The 21,584-nt window shown below is 30.9% G+C and overlaps 1 protein-coding gene across 3 annotated transcripts in view; it reads left to right on the forward strand.

The window, feature by feature from the left end:
* Positions 1-5,450: 5,450 nt before the first annotated feature.
* The window catches only part of LOC119634124 (Krueppel homolog 1), a 28,531-nt gene continuing 12,397 nt past the window's right edge, over positions 5,451-21,584 (forward strand). For 2 of the 3 annotated variants that reach the window (XM_038028075.1, XM_038028076.1), the window contains exon 1: positions 5,451-6,316. The gene's annotated coding sequence lies outside the window, so the exon portion shown is untranslated. Of the gene's footprint in view, positions 6,317-11,079; positions 15,015-21,584 lie in introns of those variants that run through there. The other variant, XM_038028077.1, reaches the window with a different exon arrangement.

The following is a 21,584-nucleotide window of genomic DNA, read 5'->3' on the forward strand; positions in this document are numbered from 1 at the left end:
TAAAAAATATTATTTAAACAAATAAAAAGAAGAGTTATACACATAATAGGGTTTATTTTCAAACGTTTCTTTTTTATTCTTAGGTGGTCTGTTTTCAGACATTCCGTTTAGGTGCTGGAACGCCCCAGAAAAAATGTTGTCATAAAAACACAAAAAAAAAAACCTAAAAATATTTTCTTAAGCTTTTCTAACGTCGACCATAAAATCGAATTTTTAAGAAAGAGCAATTATTACATGCATAGGCCGTAAATGCCCGATTTAATTTCTTGAAAGCCATTTACCGGAATATATATATACGTATGAAATTTAGAGAGCATTGTGCAGAAATTCATAGAATTTAAAAACGTAGAAAATCTCACACTCAACGAGTACACAATCCAATATACAGAATGCATACCCTATGTGTTTTTTATCCTTTCACCGAAGTAAACTCTCCCCACATGCAAGAACTTTACGTTGAGTGAGAAAGCTATGTTTATTATTGCGAAAACTGTTGCATAGCCTGCTGTATGGAAATGTTGAAAACTCGAGCCTGGCCTCCACGTGGCCTTGTGCTTACTATACTCTCATATATATATATATGCATAAAAAAAACATCATGGCCATTGTAGTCACTCATGCTTCATGGCGGACTGCCAATCGGGCTGTTGTTGTTGCTCTTCCTCTTTTCGTTTAGCATGCGTGCATAGTAACTGTGAACAGCGCTGCTAATGTTAGCTGGCCCTGATGTGTGTGTGTGTGTGTGTGTGTGTGTGTATGTGAGGCAATGTGTGTTTGAAACGAAGGATTAATGCTTGACATGAGTAAATTTGTATGTGCTTGTGTAAAATTTATATTATACTAGTATTCTCTTCCTTTCTGCTATACCGGCTTTTACTTTTTCAATTGTATTCATTGTTGTTGCTTTGTTTTTTTTATTGTGTATCTGAGTGAATGGCTTTTAAAGTACATACAGTCCTATTATTTTTGTTGCTGTTATCTTCTGCTACTTTCATTTCACTTTCGTAGGGGGTTGTTTGTGCTGCTACTGCAAACGCTACCGACTTTTCAACTGCAGGATTCTCTGTTCTCTGCATCCGCTATTGCTACTCTTCTTCCAATGCCAATAATATGAAATTGTGCATACCTCTCCCCCGGGTGAATTTATTAATTCAAATTTTTTGAAATCAATAAACATACATTTTCGAAGGCCTAAAATTCGGGACCTCGATTGAAATTTGTGTCCATTCGATTTACGATCAAATATTTTGCAGCTTTTTTTTAACATTTATTAAGGAAATGTCCTTCGTAGTACCTTTGCTAATACAAGGGTAGCAGTATAATATAAATATATTAAAAATGCATACCAAGGTTTAAGTTACGGATTTTGAAGAGATTAATTATATTATTATATTATTATATTATATATATAGAGAATAATTTTTTAATATCTAACAAAACTACTTTTCTTCTTCGAAAAATTAATTGATTGACAAACTTCGGTTCCTTCTTTTCTATACGTGGTATGCCATTTTAAAAAATAGTATTTAACTTTTTTTCTGATTATTTTTATTTTTTAGCCATAACAAACAAACTTTACTTCGAAGACATAGGCATTAAGCTTTAAAAGTCAATTTCACTTTTTGAGAAGTTTAAGACCAATCGTCCTCACTAATAATGTTTAAAATTTCGATAAAATTCTGCACAGGGTTTTAAAAAAATAATCATCGAGATTATGTGAAATATTATTCGGTGGATACAACTCGTGCACGGAGAGACTGATATGCCAATGAAGTGAAGGTATGTGTATGAAAAGAGTTTTAGAAATTTCTCATTTCTTTCCTTCAGACAAGACCGATGCCGAACATCTAACAGCTTTCGTTGCCTTCGCTATCTCATTATTCAATAATCAATATCGAATATAGCGAAATATCGGACAACGAATTTACTCTATTTTTGTACTCAGCAGTCACTTTTGGTACAACGGTGTGGTAAGTTTATGTGGAAGCCTGGAAAACCCGGAAGGACTCGAGGCAGATCGGATAGCTTTTTTGATCTTTGATTTTCCATACAACGTCTTATTTTGAAAATTCGTTGTTTGAATAACTTTAGAGACGGATAAGGAGGTACATTTTATGGTGGGCCCTGGCCCCCAATATAATCTTTTTACTGCTTGTTAACGCAGTAACGCATATCACAAATGGAATCACAAAATTAGTTTACATATTCCAACCCCCTCTGAAAATGATCTGTAGTGATCTGAAATCTGTTATTGATTCCATAACAAAATGTTAAGAGCAATTGAATTAAAAAAGTCATTAAACAAATCTGCAACGTTATTATGATTAATGAAATTTATTTTTCTAAAATCAAAAACGCCCTTATTATCAAAATGAACGAAAAAAGTTAATACATAATAATCAAAAGTCATCATTAATGAAATAATCATTCAAATCGAAAAGAGAAAAGAATTAATTTTTGAAAACCTTTTCAAAAAAGAAAAAAAAACCTGTGCAAAGATAGATAACAAATAAACAAAGAAAAGGTCAGGTACAGAAAATCAAAAGAGGCAGAGAGAGAAAGATGAAAATGAATAACGAACGTTTAATATCATAATAAAATTTATATTGAGTAAGTAAACCCAAAAACGTATTCAAAACAATAATGTTGAGGATGGTGATGACACGCGTACCCCCTCAAGAAAAAAAGCGAAAAATATTTATGTAAAATGCGTAAAGAATGACTTTTGAGAAAGAAAAAATAAAATTCACCAAAAGCAAAAAGTAAAAAATTTATAGTCAGCTTAAGCCGAATCATTTAGTACCCATCTCAAATATATATGTTACTTACACTTGTCTTTTTATTGACCACAAAAAAAAAAAATCTTTGTTTCAAAAATATGGATATTAAGTGAAGTAAACTCTAATCCTTCAGTATGAGAATTATTTATTTATGCATACATCATATATTGATATATTTATGTATTCATATATGTATTCATCTATATGCTCTTATACTTATGCAACCATATAATTATATGTTCCATGGTTGACGTATTCATGCGTTTACGTAATCATATATCATGAATGAAGTGAATGAATGTATTCATAAATTCATCTATTCACTCGTATTCAAATATTCATATTTACATTTTCATGTATCTCTATGCACATAAGTTCATATGCTTTCATATTCATAGATTGACATATTCACACACGCTTTCATTCATATAATCATATTTACACATATGCATTTATGTGTATGTTCATAAATAAAGTCATTCATATATTTATTCACTCAGATTACGTTCATTTAAGCTGTCATTTCTTAGACAACATCTTGGCTATTCATATTTTTAAAGTATCCAATGTACATAAACCAACAAATCTTAAAGAAGTATTGTAAGTAGTTGCCTATGGATGTGAGCTGTTACTAGAATATAAAATACTAATATAGCATAACTTAGCGGGAGAGTAACATGCTTCGGACGACAAATGCAAAAGAATTATTAGTATATAGTTTTAGATTTTTGCATAAGTTTGGACCGGTTTGAATAATCGAAAAGAAAAACTAAACTTAAGTTTAGTTTTCTAAACAGAAATCTCAGTCCGAACTCAGCCTTACACATGGATCGAGAGACATGGAATGAATGACGTATTATGACGTATTAAACTTCCAAATTAACAAATTTAATATATCGCCTATAATGAAACCTATAAAAATAAAAAACAGGTCGTTGATAAAGTCGACAAAAAAATGAAGGAAGAAGAGAAGAATAAATCAAAAAGCATATATAAATAAACTTGCTTTTATTTTTTGGCAAAACTACTTGATGAATTGATTAAAATTAAAATGAGAAAAAAAAAAAAAGAATCAATATATATGTATATACATACATATACACGCACACATACATATATTAATGCAAAAAGTAACCAAAATTTCACTAATACAAGCATAATTTATCAAAAATCGAAAAAGAGAGCACAACATTTTTTTTTGAAGAAATAAAATTTTATTCTTTACTGAGCGGAGGGATTCTAAACTTTAGTCACATACTTACGTTTTCACATAGATACATTCATACACAGGGACACATACAGTAACTAATACAACCATATTTTCATAAATTTATACTAACAGTGCTGAGCTGAGCGTTGTTGTTAACTGTTACTGAGACGGAACTGAATGCAGTGCCGTAGCTAAAGCTTTTAAAGGTTTCGAACGCTATGTTTATAGATGTTTATAAACGAATCTCTCATTTCAATAACGAACACCTCTTGGTCGACCCTCTAACGCCTATCCTACAGTGAAACGTCGTAGACACTACACTAACTGATAAATGTATTGTTGATGACGCTAAAGCACAAATACATTCACATTTACATGGGCGACGTTATTGCATACTATTAAGCTGTAGCGACGCTTTTTATTTTATTTTTTTTCATATTCATTTCTTCAGCCAGAACCAGCGATCGACCAGCAAACAGAATTTTGTGCGGTACTCGTTTATTAGCACTGATGGGCAGCGTATTTCGGTATTAACTCGCAACGCGCTAACAACGTTTCAGAACTAATGTATAAATAATTTGAAAAAAAAACAATTACACCAAATGTATAAATAATAATTTTAAATAACTGAACTTTATTCAGCAACAATTGAATAATTTTTTTAGGAAAAATTACAAAAAAAAAAAATAGAAAAAAAATGAAACAAATTTCTTGAAATAAAAACAGATCTCAAAGTGAATTGTTTTTCCTGCATTCTTTATGGAAAATGCCTTAAATTTTGTAAATTTTTTAAAATACTGACATTTAGTGCTTTAAAGATAAATTTTAAAACAAAACAAAAAAAAAAAAACCTAACTTGGATACAAAGTTCATCTCAAATTGTATCACAAGTTATAGTTAGCTAAAACAACAAAAAAAAAGTGCAATTTCAAAAAAAAGATAACGAAAAAACCAAACTAATTAAATTTCTAAGAAACTGAAAGAAAAATCCGTTAAAAACAGATTATTTTTGTATACAAAAAAATAAAAAAACAAAAATTAGAAAGAAATCGAAAAACTAAAAATTCTTATTATGTATGAATAATTTTGAAAGAAATAAATAAAAATTTCGTTTACCCAATTTTCTACAAAAATATAGAAAAATTTTTTTAAATTTTAATTTAAAACAAAATTTAACATTAATTTTTTACGCCGGTGGGATTAAAAATTTAAAATAATTATTAATAAAAAAAAAAAATTAAAAATATATATATTGTTAATTTAAAAAATACCAAATACTTTAATTTTTTTTCTAACTTGTAAAATTTAAAAAAAAGAAAACCAATTTCGTGTAAAAAAGGAAAAGACTGACTGGAATCTAAAACTAATGAAAAACATTTACTTAATAACCAAAAAAAAAAAATAAAAAAATAATAATAATAATAATAATTAAAAAAATCTCTTAAATACTACTTCCAAAAAAAAAAAAAAAAAAAACAAACAAACAAAAAGTACTAACTTTTTGCGAAAGCTCTAACTAATGAGTTAGATATTAAAACCAAAATTTTAAATAAGAAATCTTTGAAAAAATTTAAGAAAAATTCTTTTGACAAATAAATTAACTTAAATTTACAACAACAAAAACCTAGGTCAATATTGTTTATAGTGACACATGATTGCCCGAGTAGGCAAAAACAGAAATAAATATAATAAAACTTTTCATATATAATGTAGTCTAACAGCGGAGCAATAATAACAAATTAAATATAAATTCAAATGAATTCTGCGAAAGCGCATACATAAGAATCAAATACAACACAACTACAACAACAATAATAATAATAACAACAACAATAAACAAAACCAGCATAGAAATAATAAGCTAACGGCGACGTTCTTATTATTATTTGTTTTTATTTTTTTCTAATTTTTTTTATACCTTTATTCCCCTCTCTACGGAAACGTCATCCAAAAGAACAGTGAATAACATAAGCAGATACCGAAAGACAATACAAATGCTTAGAACAGCGATTCATATGAAAGCAGAAAAAGCTTAACTAGCCGTCAAACCACCCACTCATGTTATTTATTTATTTTTTTTTTTTGCTTCAGTTTGAATTCTGCGAGCGGCAACTGTAACAGTGATCTCTCAGAACAAAGAATTATTTATTTCACATATAAATGAAATATTCAAATTTCTTTGTTGAAATCTAAAATCGATTCTTTCAATTTTAAACTTAATCATTGGATTAGACCGAGACTAAAAAAAAAAAAAAGATCTGCTAATCTACATAACCGCATACGGTTTGAATTAATTATAATAGTAAAAACAATTTCGATTTTCATGGTAAGTAAAATAACAAAGTCACCCAAGCTAATAAGTCTTACCTTAGATTAATAAAAGCATTTGCTTTGCAAATAATAAGAAAGCGCTGCACTTATCTAAATAGGTGGGGAAAAAGTGAGCTTTTTTTGTTAGTCAGTTTTGTTTCAGAATTAATTTTTTTCGTGCTTATCACTAAAGTTTAGCAGGCTAAGATTTAGTAGACTCAGCGTAAGATTCGACGTCCATCTAGTTATGGTTTTCTGTTACCCTGGTAAGCTAAGGTTTAGTAGACTTAGTGTAATATTTGAAGTCCATCTAGTTATGGTTTTCTGTTACCTTTCGAGGAAATCTTACGATTTCACAAAACCAAATAAGAAATGAGACTTTTCATCAGAACATCTAAAAACATGTCTACAATAGACTCTAAAAAATACAAAATTAACTTTAACTCTGGAGCCGTTTAAAAATTTAGGATCAGTACGACATTGATTGGCCTGCTTACGGATGGAAAATTTTGAAGTTTAAATACTGGGACGTCAAGGATGAAACTGTTTATTATAGCACTTAATCTATTATCTACAAATTTTATATCTGACGACCCAATTGTCCACATGAGTAGCTAAGTAGAAAAGAATCGCGGATTCAGATCTCAATGCGGTAGAGTTTGCTTTGGTCGTAGTTATAGTGAGTGCTCGGGGCGGTAAAGCCATAACACTTATCAATTGGTCACAGACCCTCCCTTTCTCTTTCTTCATTTCTTTCCGACATTCACCGTGTCATACGAATAGGGAATATCCGTTGAGTAATTGGTCCCTATTGGAAAAAAAAGAGCCGTTCTTTATTATGACCAAGTAAACGCGTCCATCAGAGGGAAGCTTAGTTGAAAGTTCTAGGTCCACAAACCGAAATTTTTTAACGAAGCCTTTATGATGATGAACTTTTGCGAATCTTAAAAAATTAGTTTTTTGAGCTCTCCGATTTATTCATTATAAATACAATCATTGTACGTCATCCGACAATAGGTGAAAACAAAAAGGTGAAAAAAAATTGCATTTAATTGCTATTAAGCGAGTTTTTCTTAGAATGTTGTACAAATTATTGAGTTATTAATTAGAAATCTTTATTAGGCTTTGATTTCATATTATTATTATTGTTATCGTTATAATTTACTTAGATCAATAAAATTAACTCTAGGACTATAGAAATAATATAAATTTTAATAATTCTTGTATTATCTAAATAATCGTTTTAAAGATACTTAATGTTCTTGATATTGCTTTTAGTAGCCTTGGAAATGTACACCATCTTCCTGCCTTCGGACGGCTATGATTAATAGCTCATTTCGTAAAACCTCAAAACCATAAGACGATATAATAAATGATAATCATTTAATGATTTGATTACTGATTTCCTTTTTTTTAGCTTTTTAAGCTTTGTTGAACAGTGAAAACTGTTCATTTTTGTTCTCTAGCTCACCGTCAAAAGGGAAAATCGTAGTGATCCAGTAATTTGTATTTAATAATTGCTCGAATGGATTGATTGAATTTTCTTAGGGCACAACTTTGCTTATAATGCCTTAAACTACTTACTAGTCTATCAACTACTTGAGAGTTCGAACTCTTAAGTCATATCTCCATACAAATGGAAAAATTACTTTATATTTGAGTATAATTAATAATTAATAATAATCTGGAGAAGAGAATTTTAATAAAATCACAATAAGCAATGCTTGGAAAAATTGATATAAATATAAATAAATAAATACTCTGCAAACTAAAGAAAAAACAGGAAAAAACTGAATGCTAGGCCTCGGTCCACCATTAAATAGACTAGAACTAGAAAAATTTATATTCTTTTAAAGAAAGGACAATGAAAAACTTTAGGGTAGGCCACGGTCCGTTATTAAATACCCTGTACTTCGCTTAATTAAGTTAACTCTTATAGTAATGGCTTTCCAAAATAAGATCTTATTTGTGGAATGAACTTGCACAAGACGGACAGAGGACCAAACAAGCTGAAATTAATTCAAAAAGTAATTCCGAGTCGGTCGATATAATAAAAGCTGGATCCATTTCAAACCCTTCGTGCGGATACAGAGTATAATAATAGAGGAACGGCGACATTTTAATGAATTCTAGTCCTCACGCCTCCATCCCAATCGTAAATTCAGATTCGAGGAGACTACCGCAAATCAAAAGAGCTTCACAAACGTATTTAATTCGGTGAGATGTTAAATCTTACGACCAAAGTAGTAGTAAGCAAAAAAAGTTTATTCGAATTGAAAGTAATCGTGCATTACTTTAACCCCTTGCTATTAACTGTGAACATCTTGTCGTATATGGTCACAATAAATTTTGATCTCTCGGAAAACTCTGGTCTTTATCTTTCTCGACATTATATGGAATTTTAGAAATTTTTTACTCAGCTCTTCAGATTTTACAAGCGAAATGGCGATATTAATACATTGTGTTCTACCGGTTGTGCTATAAAAATGTGAAATAATGATAACGTTTTGCGATATAATAAAATGAAGAATTTCTCGTTCAAGGTTTTGCTACACGTAAATTATATAATTTCAGTTATTACTACTTATGTAAATATGTTAAATATAATATATAAAAGAGTTAGTTAGTTAGTTAATTGACCATAAATATATATATGGAAAATAACCGAACATCAGAATAATGAAACATACCCGTCAATAATTTGCGGTACTGACGAATGGATATCGTCTCTGACAAAATAGAAGGTAAAGACATTCTATTAACTATTTTGCATGAAAATTTGGATATGAAGGAAGTGTTTTTTCATTGGCTGCCGACTGTACTTATATTGGAAAAAAACATCAACGCGTGAGTGATGATAAAATTAAATGATTTCAAGCTCGACATGCTGCTATATCTGCCGTATTCTGCAAGTCTGGCATTCAGCGACTATTACCCCTTTACTGAAGAGTTCAGAAAGGTGTGCCAAGGAAAAGTACTTGAGCCAAATAATGGGGCTATTATGCAAATTGAAGTTTATTTTGATAGGGTCAGAGGTATATCTTGATACTATATAAAAAAAGCTTTAGGATATTAGGCAATCTTTTACTTTATTGTCTCACTCTTGGCGACATCATGTCGATGAAAAAATTCGAATTTTGCTAAAAAAAAAAAATAAAATGTTTTCTACTTTTCTAGTCCCGAGAGTTATTGACCGATGTACTAAATTGCTAATGTATTACGCTACAATTATTTAAAACAAAATTCTTATTATTCAAGCATTCAAAAACAATTAAGAACTGTTCGCGTCATCATACGTAACCATATACTTGACCAGTGCACCATTGGCCGTTTACCTCAAAAATTGAACAAATAAAAAATGTTTAAGATGAACAGTTATGGGCGTATTAGTGGTAACTCTGTCCGATGGTGCTAGATGGATGGGAATTAGCGGAGATCATCTCTGATCGAACATACAAGTCATTCTGATGAATATCTGGGTAATAGTTTTTCGGAAACGCCTTCCACGAGATCGAATGTTGTGGGCATAAATGCAAAAAAAAATTTCAAGGCTGTTACAATTTCTTCTACTTTGTGAACCTCAGACCACACCTGCTTTCCACAATAGCATTCCTAATCGATCAAAAAATGGTTATGCTGGATGTCATTTTCCTATCTTCTTTTTGGCGATCAAAAAACTATAGGTCAAATGGATCTATTTTGGTAAAAATGGGTATAAGGCATAGGTATCTCAGAAAATAATTAATTATATGTATTCCAAAGCCTTTTCATACATTAAAATTTATCAAAAACTTTTGGAACTTTATATGCGTTTTAAGCACTTTCTTGAATCCCAATAGTTGAAAAAATGCGAAGCGCATCACGCGGTAGTTCAGGTGTTAAGGGGCTGCAGCCTAAGTAAATTGCTCCTTTGCCTGTTGCAATAATTTCTATGGTGTCTAGAAACGCGTATTTATCATTTGTAAAGGTTACCAACGCAGCGAAAATTTTATTATTAGGTATAAAAACAGACGCAAGAAATTCTTTATAAATTTTTCAAGAATACATACTGAAATTTAGAATGAGAGCATATCTATAGTTATACTCTTTTTAGACGTACATGAAACTGGAAAACTGTACATTTTATTGTACTTACTTACTATACATTATATACTATATATCTATATACATATATATACATATAAATGTGAATATGTAAATATTATCAACCTCAAGCCGGTTAATTTCAAAAAACCATATAAATTTTCTTTTTCTCTTGAACTTTTTTGGTAATCAAAACCGTACATGGTTTTGTGTATGTATAACAATATAAAATCTAATGCGGTAGGTTTTTTTAACTTGCTCAGTGTGTTTAATTTGTCTTATACGCACACATATAAGCTTCTATATATATATATATATATATATATATAACGCAAGAACGTATAAAAATCATGCCCAAAATAATTTTGCGTAAGGTTAAGGTGTGTACACAGATTATTCGTATCGTATTTTGGTGTTTTTGAAATGCGTGCGCAGTTTCAGTCAAAATGATTTGATGAAATGAAAAATTCCGAACAATTTCATAAGAAGAAGATATACATACTTTATAAGATAAATCGCCTGCGATAAAAATTATCGAAATAAACGTGCAGAAATAAGAAAAAAATTTCCTGCAAATTTTTTCTTAATGACTTCTATTTAAACAGGTGTAGATTACGCCGTATCAAACATGTAAAGATATTTATTAATAATTAAAATAAAATGAATTAAATTAAATAATATTTTCTTAACTTGAAGATAATTGCGTTAAAAAGTTTAATGGAAACTTTACAGAGTACAGTGATAGAAACTGTACTCGCCTTGTGTACGCTGAATTATGTAAGAACCCGATTTATCCCATTTACGCTTCTTATTCGAACTTTTTTCAAGATTTTGTGTTAAAAAAAGAAAAAGGATTTCCGATATCTCCCTAGAAACTTATATTTTTACAGGTTCCGTAATGTCGGTCCATTTAACGTCCGACGTACAAGGCCAAATTTTCAATATATTTTTATGAAACTCGTTACTCAACGGCTAATTCATGTGAAAATGAATTTGATCGGAACATTTGTATGTGTATTCCTCACATAAAGTTCTACTTTGGCAAAGTCGTTATATGAAAAACAATTTCCGTTGGTAATATTTCTCCGCAAAAATTCGACGTGAAATAATGTTTTGAAAAATAAACTCAATATGTAAACTTTTGAATAGGATGAGACCATTCATAAACCTTCTTATAGCAATAATGCCATATGAACGCCAATGAAAGCTGACACCGAATAATAGTATGATATACTGTGCGATATGGCGCCTTGGGATTACAAAACTCGAAATCTTTCCCATGTTAATGTTCTTATGCTTTACGTAATATGTTTTATGCGACTTATAGCATTCTTATATAATATTCTTATGTTTCGACCGAACATTGATCATAAGAGGAAACATTATGTTTTTTCTCTCCATAGCTTTTGTGACTTTGTTTGTATAATTTATGCATAACTTGCTCTATATATATCTTCCTTAAAACCTATTCCCAATTGTTTGCCGAGAAAAGTTTGATTAGTTCCTTCCAAGTTTTGCTATTTCAAGGTGATGTAATAATTTTAATTTGTAACAATATCTTTAACGTAACGAATTGATCACTTATTGATAAGACATCAAGCAATCAACAAGTTTGAATTATCCTCTAACTGTACGGTGAAAGCTTTATTGCACGACAATTTTACACCCTCTAATGCAATTCGTGCATTAAGCAAACGCTTTCACTTGCTTACAAAAGATTACAAATAATTTATTGATTATGTACTTGGAAAAAATCGAAATTCCTTGACTTCTAAGAAAAAGCAAATATATACTAAAAATTTATAAATAAATGCTTAGTCAATGCGATTTTCTAGTTGCAGGTCCGATAACGTATAACAACAATTTATGATAAAAGTTTCGAAATAATTCAATCTATTATTATAAAGTTGCGGTCAACTTTAAACCAGAATTCATGATTAGTTACCTAAATTGTTATATAAAAGTGAACGAAGCAACGTTTGTTTAAATATGCAAGAATAAAAACCTAACGTTTCGCAAGCCATGTTGAGGTAGTTTAGCATTCCTTATCGCGCTTATTAAGCGCTCAAAGTCTAACTAAATACATTTCTATTTCCAGCACCTTGGAACAGACAGTACATTATTTTTGTGTTTTTTATTGTAACATTCCAAAGTGCATAACGCTCTTAATGCCGCAAGATTCCGGACGGGAACGCGTTGTTGAAAATCTTACAAAAACTAACACAGTACAGACTGGAGCCTATTGTTTTAAATTGAACATAGCTGATTCTCGAAATTTTGGGAAAAATTTTCTGGAATGTATTACTAGGAATCTAATTAAGTTGTGCGCCCTAAGCTTGAATGCCCCTAAAATCCAACGCAGAGAAGAAAAACCTTGTTCTTCTACGCGACTGTAAAGCGGCAATTAATGTCGAACTTCGCATTGAAAGTTAAAATTTCAGTCTTATTGGAATCCTAAAAGATCTGCTCCATGTAACCTCGTAATACTTACTTATACACAAAGCCGTTACACTGTACACTTATACACAAGCAATCTCGGAATACTTAACAGCATACCACTAGAATAATTTCCAACATAAAATTAAGACGACTTTCCCTTAAAATGCAAAAATTTTTAAATTACGGAAATTTGAAATCCACAGTCGACCTTGACAAAAGTATGCCACGTGTTTTGTAGAGCGATTTCAATATCGTAGTTACTCTTGTCTTTTTCGATATAAGAACATCTGTCAGACATGATCTACGTAATAATATGAAAAATATATGCGTGCAGACGACGATACAAGAAACTGTGTTCCTTTATCGTAATGCTTCTCTTCGAAGTACGCCTTTCCATTCTCCATAGTCATTAAAGAAGAGAAATTCGCCTGAGCTGATGTAGTCCAGATAAATACAGTTAACTTTCTTATTTAAGCAAGTATTTTAATTCTATAATAATTTTCGACATAAACAAAAATAATACCATTTTACGCGGGCAAGACCGACTATTAAATCCTCTGCATCGTTACGTCTAACACAGTTCTTCATTTGTATTCGTGGCAATATATCAAAAATTATCTCTCATTTCTATGCAAAGTAGACCATGACATATAAGAGAGCGCAAAAGTGAGCCGACTTGGTCTGAGGTATTTAGAAAAATACCTTTGTTTTCAAAAAGTTCTTAATCCTCTTCACTTATTTTCGTTATAAAATGCTAAAAATTAAGTCTTGTTGTCTTACAAAAATATCCTTTTTACCTTATATTGGACGCAGAGATTAACCTACGAAGTCCGAATTTGATACAGTTGATACAATGCCAAATTCCATCATTTAACATTAAAAATAAAATCTCGCTGTCATATGAAAGCCCATTGTTCATAGGAACGGTTAGCAAATTGGGTTTAATAAAATTCTCCCGCCCGATTAAAATTTTCAATATCGAAATACTCAGCGACTCAATGATCTTTGTTGAGAATTCTGAATCTATCGAAAGTATAATTTTTCAAGGAAATAAATGAAGAATTGAAGGATATTCAATGGTCGACCTGTTTTGCTACTTATTTCTTAAATTCCATCTTCCGATGGTTTGCAATCAAGACTTGACGAACGAGAAGAGCGCAAGCCCAAATTTCTTTTAGAAACCTTTTCTCTCTCGTTTACTGCCGTATGAACGTTTCACGATCAATAAAAAATTCTCTCTAATAATATGACCATAGCCTTCTTACCCACATGAATGCGTTCGCGGGTAGAATAACAAGTCTCTAATAACAGATCAAGCGTTTACTGTACTTCAGACTTTCAATGTAGTGCGGCCTTATAACACTTACGAAATTTGATAATGATCTTGCTACCCATGCACACACACACACACACACACACATGTTCAGCTTTTGAAAGCTGGATATAAATAAATAATTATTTTATCATTTTTGTATAGTTTCCTCTTTCGCGTTTCATATATTTAGAAAGAGAGAGAGAGAGAGAAAAAAAAAGAAGCAATTTTTTCAACAAATTTTTTTGTGCACAAAATGTTTACGTGTTAGTGCATAACATTTGGATGAATTAATGGACGTTTGCATGCTTTGTACAAAACATTGTATTTTATTTTGCAAGTTCAAGGATAACTGCTCAGTCTCTGTCCGCATGCATAATATTATTTTATTTGTCGATAAATTTTCTCGATGCAAATGTATGCGTGCGACCATGACTTTGACTCACACCAAATGAAATAAAATTGCATTTGAGATATCGTACACGTATGAGTGCACGAACATTCGCGCAGACGGCACTTTTTCTGTACATTTGCCGTTGTCTGCTTATTTAACAAAATATTTTAAAGGCGTTTTTCATTTGTTGTTAATATTAATTTTGTCTGCAGGTGAACAAATTTCTTTCTCTTCGTATTCGTATGATGTTAGGCTTTTTCTTTGGCCTTAAAAGATGTGAAGGTCATAAAAAAACCTACAACAATTTATTTTTAGAAATAAAAACCTACTAAAAAACAAAAAAAACAAAATCTCTAATTCTTTGACAAAATGTAAAGCAACAAGAACACGAAGAAGAAGAAGAGAATAAGACAAACAGCAAATAAGTTATGTTCGAGAATAAAAGTCATTGGAAGGCAAGAAATCAACACAAAATTCATTAAGTTGGTCAGTATTTTTAAAAATATGAATAATTTATAAGTTACTCAAATGAAAAATGTGAATAAATATATAAAATATAATTTAAAAAATTTGGAATTTTTATATCATAAAAAAATAGAAAGAAATAATATACATTCTTCGTATCGAAAATTACATTTCATAAAATAACCTTTAAAATTACTTATTAGAAGGAAAATAATATGTATATATATATATATGTATGTATGTATACGCATATAGGCAATCAAATTACTTTATATTCTATTTGGCCCTAAAAGAAGCGTTCATACAGTGTTATACCGGTTTGTAGTCTCGTGTGTATATATGTGTTTGAGTTATTCCGTTTTCGGGAGGAGACAACCCCTACCAAACAATTCCAAGAAAAGGTACCAAGCAATCAAAAGAAAAATCTAGAGAAAGGAAGTGTCAGAAATTTCCAAAATGTATAAAATTTTATGCAAAAATAATAAATTATAACATTCAACCTATCGGTTATATAATATACTGAAAAATATTTATATCAAATGCGCTCTGGGAAAATTTTATGCAAAATGACTATAGGAAATATTTTCATCAAATTTCAGATCAGCATCAGCAACATTGAAATTTTAATTTCTATTTGTTTATAAAATTGATTACAAAAATTTTAACCATTAGTCATATGAAAATTTCAAGGTCACAACCTATAGTTATCACCAAAGAATAAATAAGGAGCGATATAAACTTATTTTGCTAACAATTCATATACAATAACATTCTTGGTTGTTTATTATTTCTAATTCTATCCTATTATTATTTCTATTCTACTATTTTCTCTTGCAAATTGAAAGTAGGACTCCTTTTAAGAAGTTTCTTCCGCCCACCTTAATTCTTGTCCATTTGAAAGTTGCAGCGATAAACAGCAAATCTCGGAATAAAGAGATCGACATAGCTCTATATATGTAAATATTAAAATTTTCACATATTTCAGTTATGCGTACTTAACTTAAGAGAATAATTATATCTGACATATTTGTTCCACAGCAAATTTTTTGATTATTACTCATCAATTTAAAGTAGATCAGTAGTATATATAACAAAGTTTGCTATTAAGTAATAGCGAAACAAAGTCTATCAATCCGCCTGAGTAGCCGAGTAGATACGAATTGCGACCACGATGTCAATATTCGCCGGTTCAAATCTCAAGCGGAGTAGACTTTTCTTTCATGGGAATTAGTATAGTGAGCGCTCAGTCGTTGAAGGCATAAAATTTATCTTATCGGAGGCTACCTTCCTATTTCGTTCACTTTCCTGTCTTTTTTCTGGCACTGTCCCATGGTTGGATGGATTACAACACTTCGTTTACTTCAATCCTCCTAGACAATCACAGTGTTCACATGCAGAAGGAACGTTCTCTGAGTGACTGATAATATAGGAAAACTTAAAAAGATTATCCCTAGTTACGTGCCTGTGAAGGCACGGCTTAGTTAGTAAAAAAAAAAAAAAAGCGTCTGAACTCATTTGAAAACTTATGCATTTTGGAAAAGGCATTTCAAATATATTCTTAAGATTCTACCCACTGCTCAGCGACTACAAGCATGAACAATGTTGAAAACTCGCTTTAGACATTCTGACCAATATTATATTTAAAATAATCATTGCAGATAACTTTTTGAACTTGCGCAACGCGATTAAAATTTTTTTATACGTTTTGTTCAGAGTTGTGAAGGCTCCATTTATTCGTTTATTCATTACCTCCACTATTTTTATGTCAAAAGCTGCGAAAGAAACGTTTTTCGGATTTAATCTCATTTAATCTGTTCTTCATTCATTAAATTTATCCAACCCTTACCAATCAAGGCTTACTTACTTATCAAGAAAGAACCTTAAAAGAACCTGAAACAAGAAGAAGCTATGCATATGGAATATGTATTAATGAAGTCTTTATGAAGTTATGATCGTTGCCCGAATATCATAAACTTGCTATCCAATTTATCCAACCCTAACTATAGTCAAAGAAGTAGTTGAAAAATTAAAACAACCTGAAATAAGAGGAAGGCTGTATATACAGAATATGCATCAATCACTTCTCCCATTAGGAAATTTTTATAATCATTATTTTATTTATATTTTTGGTTATGCTTGCTATCCTTATGAATACATGAAAATGGAAATCATACGATGTGTAAAGCATCATTTTTAGAAAGTGCATAGTAACATGTAAACAATTTTGCTTATTCGTAAAAACACGCACATATATGCATTTCGTCGTCAATCTTAACATAATATATACGAGAATTTTAATAAGTAACGTTTTGAGATCAATTGCAAAACAGATCGTAATCCCAGAAAACTATTGGTTTTTTGAATTTTTTTCATTCAAGATTGATTTTCAAAGTTGCCTCGGAAGCATTTAAAGCCACATTCAACACTTCAAACGTGATTAAAGGGTCCTATATAATCTATAAAAACATCGGTTTATGTTTAATAATCGTTTTCAGCCCCATTGGTTTTTGAACTTGATTTCATGAAAAAGGAGAACACATTTAAACACCAATTAATTGTAAAATTCCAAAACATAGACCGACAGACGCTTAAGCTTAAATCGATCCTGTTATTGCGGTTAAAAACTCATATGCTTACTGTTTATGCTTTAGCAAGATTTTGCAAATCTAATATGGCCCCTAAGTAAAAGCTTACAATCAATTAATATAGATATCGTAAGTAGTTAATAAAAGAGACTGTTTTGTATTTTCTATGCCTTGGTAAAGTAATGGTATCCAAAATTTACCCTAAGGCAAAATAGCTTTCTTATTTGTTCTCTGCTTCATGTTGATTCTTTTGGTTACTTGGTCCGTTTGCATAAGTAAGATATATATATATATATATATATATAAGCGAACTCTTTCTTTTCTTTACGCTATAAATATAAAATTTCAGCACCACGTTGTTTTTGTTATCGCTGTACGCAAAAAAGAAAAAAAAATGACACAAGCTTGAGTGTTGGCGTTGTATTTTTGGCTGTTCATTGACCCTCATATATATATGTACGATTGAATGAGGTCTTCGTCTGTCTGCATTATGATTATCTCTTATTTCGTTATTTTCAGTTTCAAGCAGAGATAGAGTCATGAGCACAAAAAACTGCTGCTATAATGATTATTGTGCTTTTCTTTTTAATTTTATTTTAAACAAATTTTCTAGTAAGTAAGGGGGCAGGTGTAGCTCAGTTGCAAAATTTTTATACACTCCTTAACGATACACGACGTACAAATTTGATATAATAAACTGCGAAATCTGCCTCAGAGCACCTCTTTGAATTAATTAATAATAATAACGAAAAAAAGAAAAAGAAAAATGCGTTAGACCATATCTTAATAGCGGTTGATGTGGGAGTGCAACTATAGTCAATGCTTGTTTGATAAAGGCAAAACTCTTGTCTCAACTCCCCTTACCCCCGCTCCATTCACCCTGACAAGCATCGCATTTGTACATATACAGGGTCAAAGTGTTTATAAAAATTCAGCAAACACACACAGAATATCGATTTGAAAATTGATATACTCACTAACGAAGAAGAATATCTTTCCGTTATAATAGATTTACCTTACTCTGTGAGGTCTGCCTTAATGACCCAATATTTTTATATGTATTCTCGTAAAGTGATCAGAATTTTTTACCAGAAAAAAGATATCCACGAAAGGTAAAAATTTTTACTGCTGCTTCTCCTTCTGCTCCTAATTTCGGGAGCCGGCAATGTTAATAACCCATCAAAAACCTTGTATACAATTCATTTAATGAAAACATTTGCGACAGCCAGAAGAAAGTTTCAGAAACGCTATAAAGTGTATGTACTCTTAATCAATATCGAATCAATTTTTAAGTGCATGGCCGAAGTGCTTGCACACAAATTGAAATTGGAAGACAGACCTGCAACATGACGTAAACTTCGAACCGAAAGAGGCTCATTGGCCGTCGTTCTTTATTCATAAACTTGAAAAGATGCAACGATAAAAATTTGCATGAATAATGTGTGAGTGGTCCTAAAGTGCAAAGATCGGCTATGCGCACTCACTTTTCTTGAGTATCGGATTTTTTTTAATGATGTTTTTTCAAGATAAGGATGTTAGTATAAAAAATTTATAGGAATTTTATAATTTCAAAAAAATGCCAATTTTTCAACACATTCGATTCTCATCGGACCGGCTGTGAGTGTCTTTCGGAAAAAAGACCGCTTTAATACTAGATTTACACGCAACCGTTCCTTTGTCAAGAGTTGTGAGAAAGTATATATTTTCAGACCTTTCTAGTGATTTTATGCAGCAAATATATATGTCTAACCTTTTGCCCACTCTGCTATTTCTAGATGTGGTCTAGGTATTTTAACTAAAACTGTCAATTTGATGAGTGAGAGTTTTATGAATTGTCATAGTCGCAAAAATAAAGATAAGAAGCTTTCATTTGACCTTGATCGATTGCGAATATATGACTAAAAAATAGGAGCGCTCAGCTCAATTTTAAACAACTTTGAAAAACAACAACAATTTTTTTCAAATATAAACATTTTTGCCTATAATTTTCGCTGCCAGAACTGCCTGCATGATCGGTCTAAAAATGATCTTGGTCGGTTTATCAGTACGTTCGCGATTAACCATAAAATTTTAATAGATACATACATATATTATATAGAAAATGTCGATAAATCTAGCGTTAATGAACCCGATCCCAATACTTGCAGTAAAATTTTCCATAATATTTTATTCAATTGCGCAATTCAACCCGAGCAAACATACATCGATTTAATTTGACTAGTTGAAGCGGTTGTTTTTATTTTACTATAATAAAGTCTAAATCTAAGATGAATTTTAGCTTTGTTTAAATGATAAAAATAATTTTTAGTTATTAAATTTACGATAATATAATTAAATTTTCTAATAATTATTTAATCACTAGATGTTCTCGGGAACAGAAAATTCTATGAATTTTTAAAAGAAACGAGAATTAAACAAACCATATTAAAAAGTATTTATCCAAAAGGGGAAACTCACACACGTATAAACATATATATATATATACATATATATATCAACTTGCATATACATGTGTTTATAAATATTTGTACATACATTTACATCTGTATGAACGCCAAGAATGACGATAAAATTTTTCATGTGCACAGTCACAATGAAAAAAGCAACTGCAAAAGCTGTTTATACAATAGCAGTTTACGGCAGTAGCAGCGATAAAACAGAACGCAGCCATAAACACAGAATCTCCCAGCAATAGCCCGGTAATGGGTAGAGTAGAATATTGAAATTACATACACAAATGAAATGCTGTTTTTTTTTTCGTTTTTCGTGTTCTCTCTTGTGCTCAATAAGCAGCTTTGAACTTGAACTACACGTGGAGGCAATGCAAGAGTTTTCAACAAGAATCGCATGAATCTGTAATTTACTCACACTTAGCGCTGCGTTGCTACGTTGAAATGCATTTGAAGGCAGTGCATGAGTTTTCAACTTAAGGCAGGCCATAAAATAAACGAAAGGAAAAAAATAAAAGCAAAAATGACAGCAATGTATAATAATAATCAGCCAAGTATGAATAATGACGTGTGTTGAGGTTTGTTTACAGTAGTAGTAGTAGTAGTAGGGTCGACAAGCAGAAAACAGATATTTATATATTTTCTATATTCTATATATATTTCATGTGTATATATTTATATATATATATATATATATATATAGTTGTGACAAATTGTAAAGCCTAAAAAGGATGATGATTTAGTTCCTTTGGATTGTTTAGTATTAGCACTGCAGACAATAGCAGAGAGTGAGAGTATATTTCTAATAAATGAAAGTAAAAGTATGGTGACTGAATTTTCAATTAAACAGCACAATATTTGTACCTTTGTATGCGCGAAAAGTTTTATGCAACGAATTTATTGTTCGTGTGTCAATTTGTACCCAAAAAAAATTCTGGAAAAAAACAAAATAAAATCCAAGGAGTCATTTTCTATGTGGTAAGAAACGGCAGAACAAAAAATAGGGTTGATAAAGGTACGTTGACTGTTAAATTGATGGTTTACTAATCTTAATTAATACGCTTCTAAGATCTTCGAATAAGGTTGCACCAGGAACACTTACTTTAGATAAGAGTCGATTTAATCATGACCTTCCAAAAATGATATGTCCAACTGGTCTGCAAAATTAGAAGTATTATATATATCCAAAATTTGACTGACAAAATACGATAGCTCACTTGTCCGCCGCAATTGGGAAAAAATTCCAACTAATATCCTAAGATATACATGGATCCAAAACTTATTATATTAACTTGTTAATCGATAAAGTTGTTACAAATTTGTGGCATGGGTTTAACGTGGGTTCCTGCCTGAAAGGCTTAACCCCACGGTGGCCCAAGCCACTTTAAGCGTAATATACGCCCCCTGGCGAGTTAGACAATCCCCACAGACTAGGGGCCTAAGCAGCACCAGAGTCCAGAACGGTTTATGGCGTATGGATCAATAAAGTTGTTACATATATATATATATATATATATATATGCTATTGCCGTATTAACAGAATATTTCGGCACGAG

This window comes from Glossina fuscipes, unplaced genomic scaffold, assembly GCF_014805625.2.
Source record: "Glossina fuscipes isolate IAEA_lab_2018 unplaced genomic scaffold, Yale_Gfus_2 2, whole genome shotgun sequence".
NCBI lineage: Eukaryota > Metazoa > Arthropoda > Insecta > Diptera > Glossinidae > Glossina > Glossina fuscipes.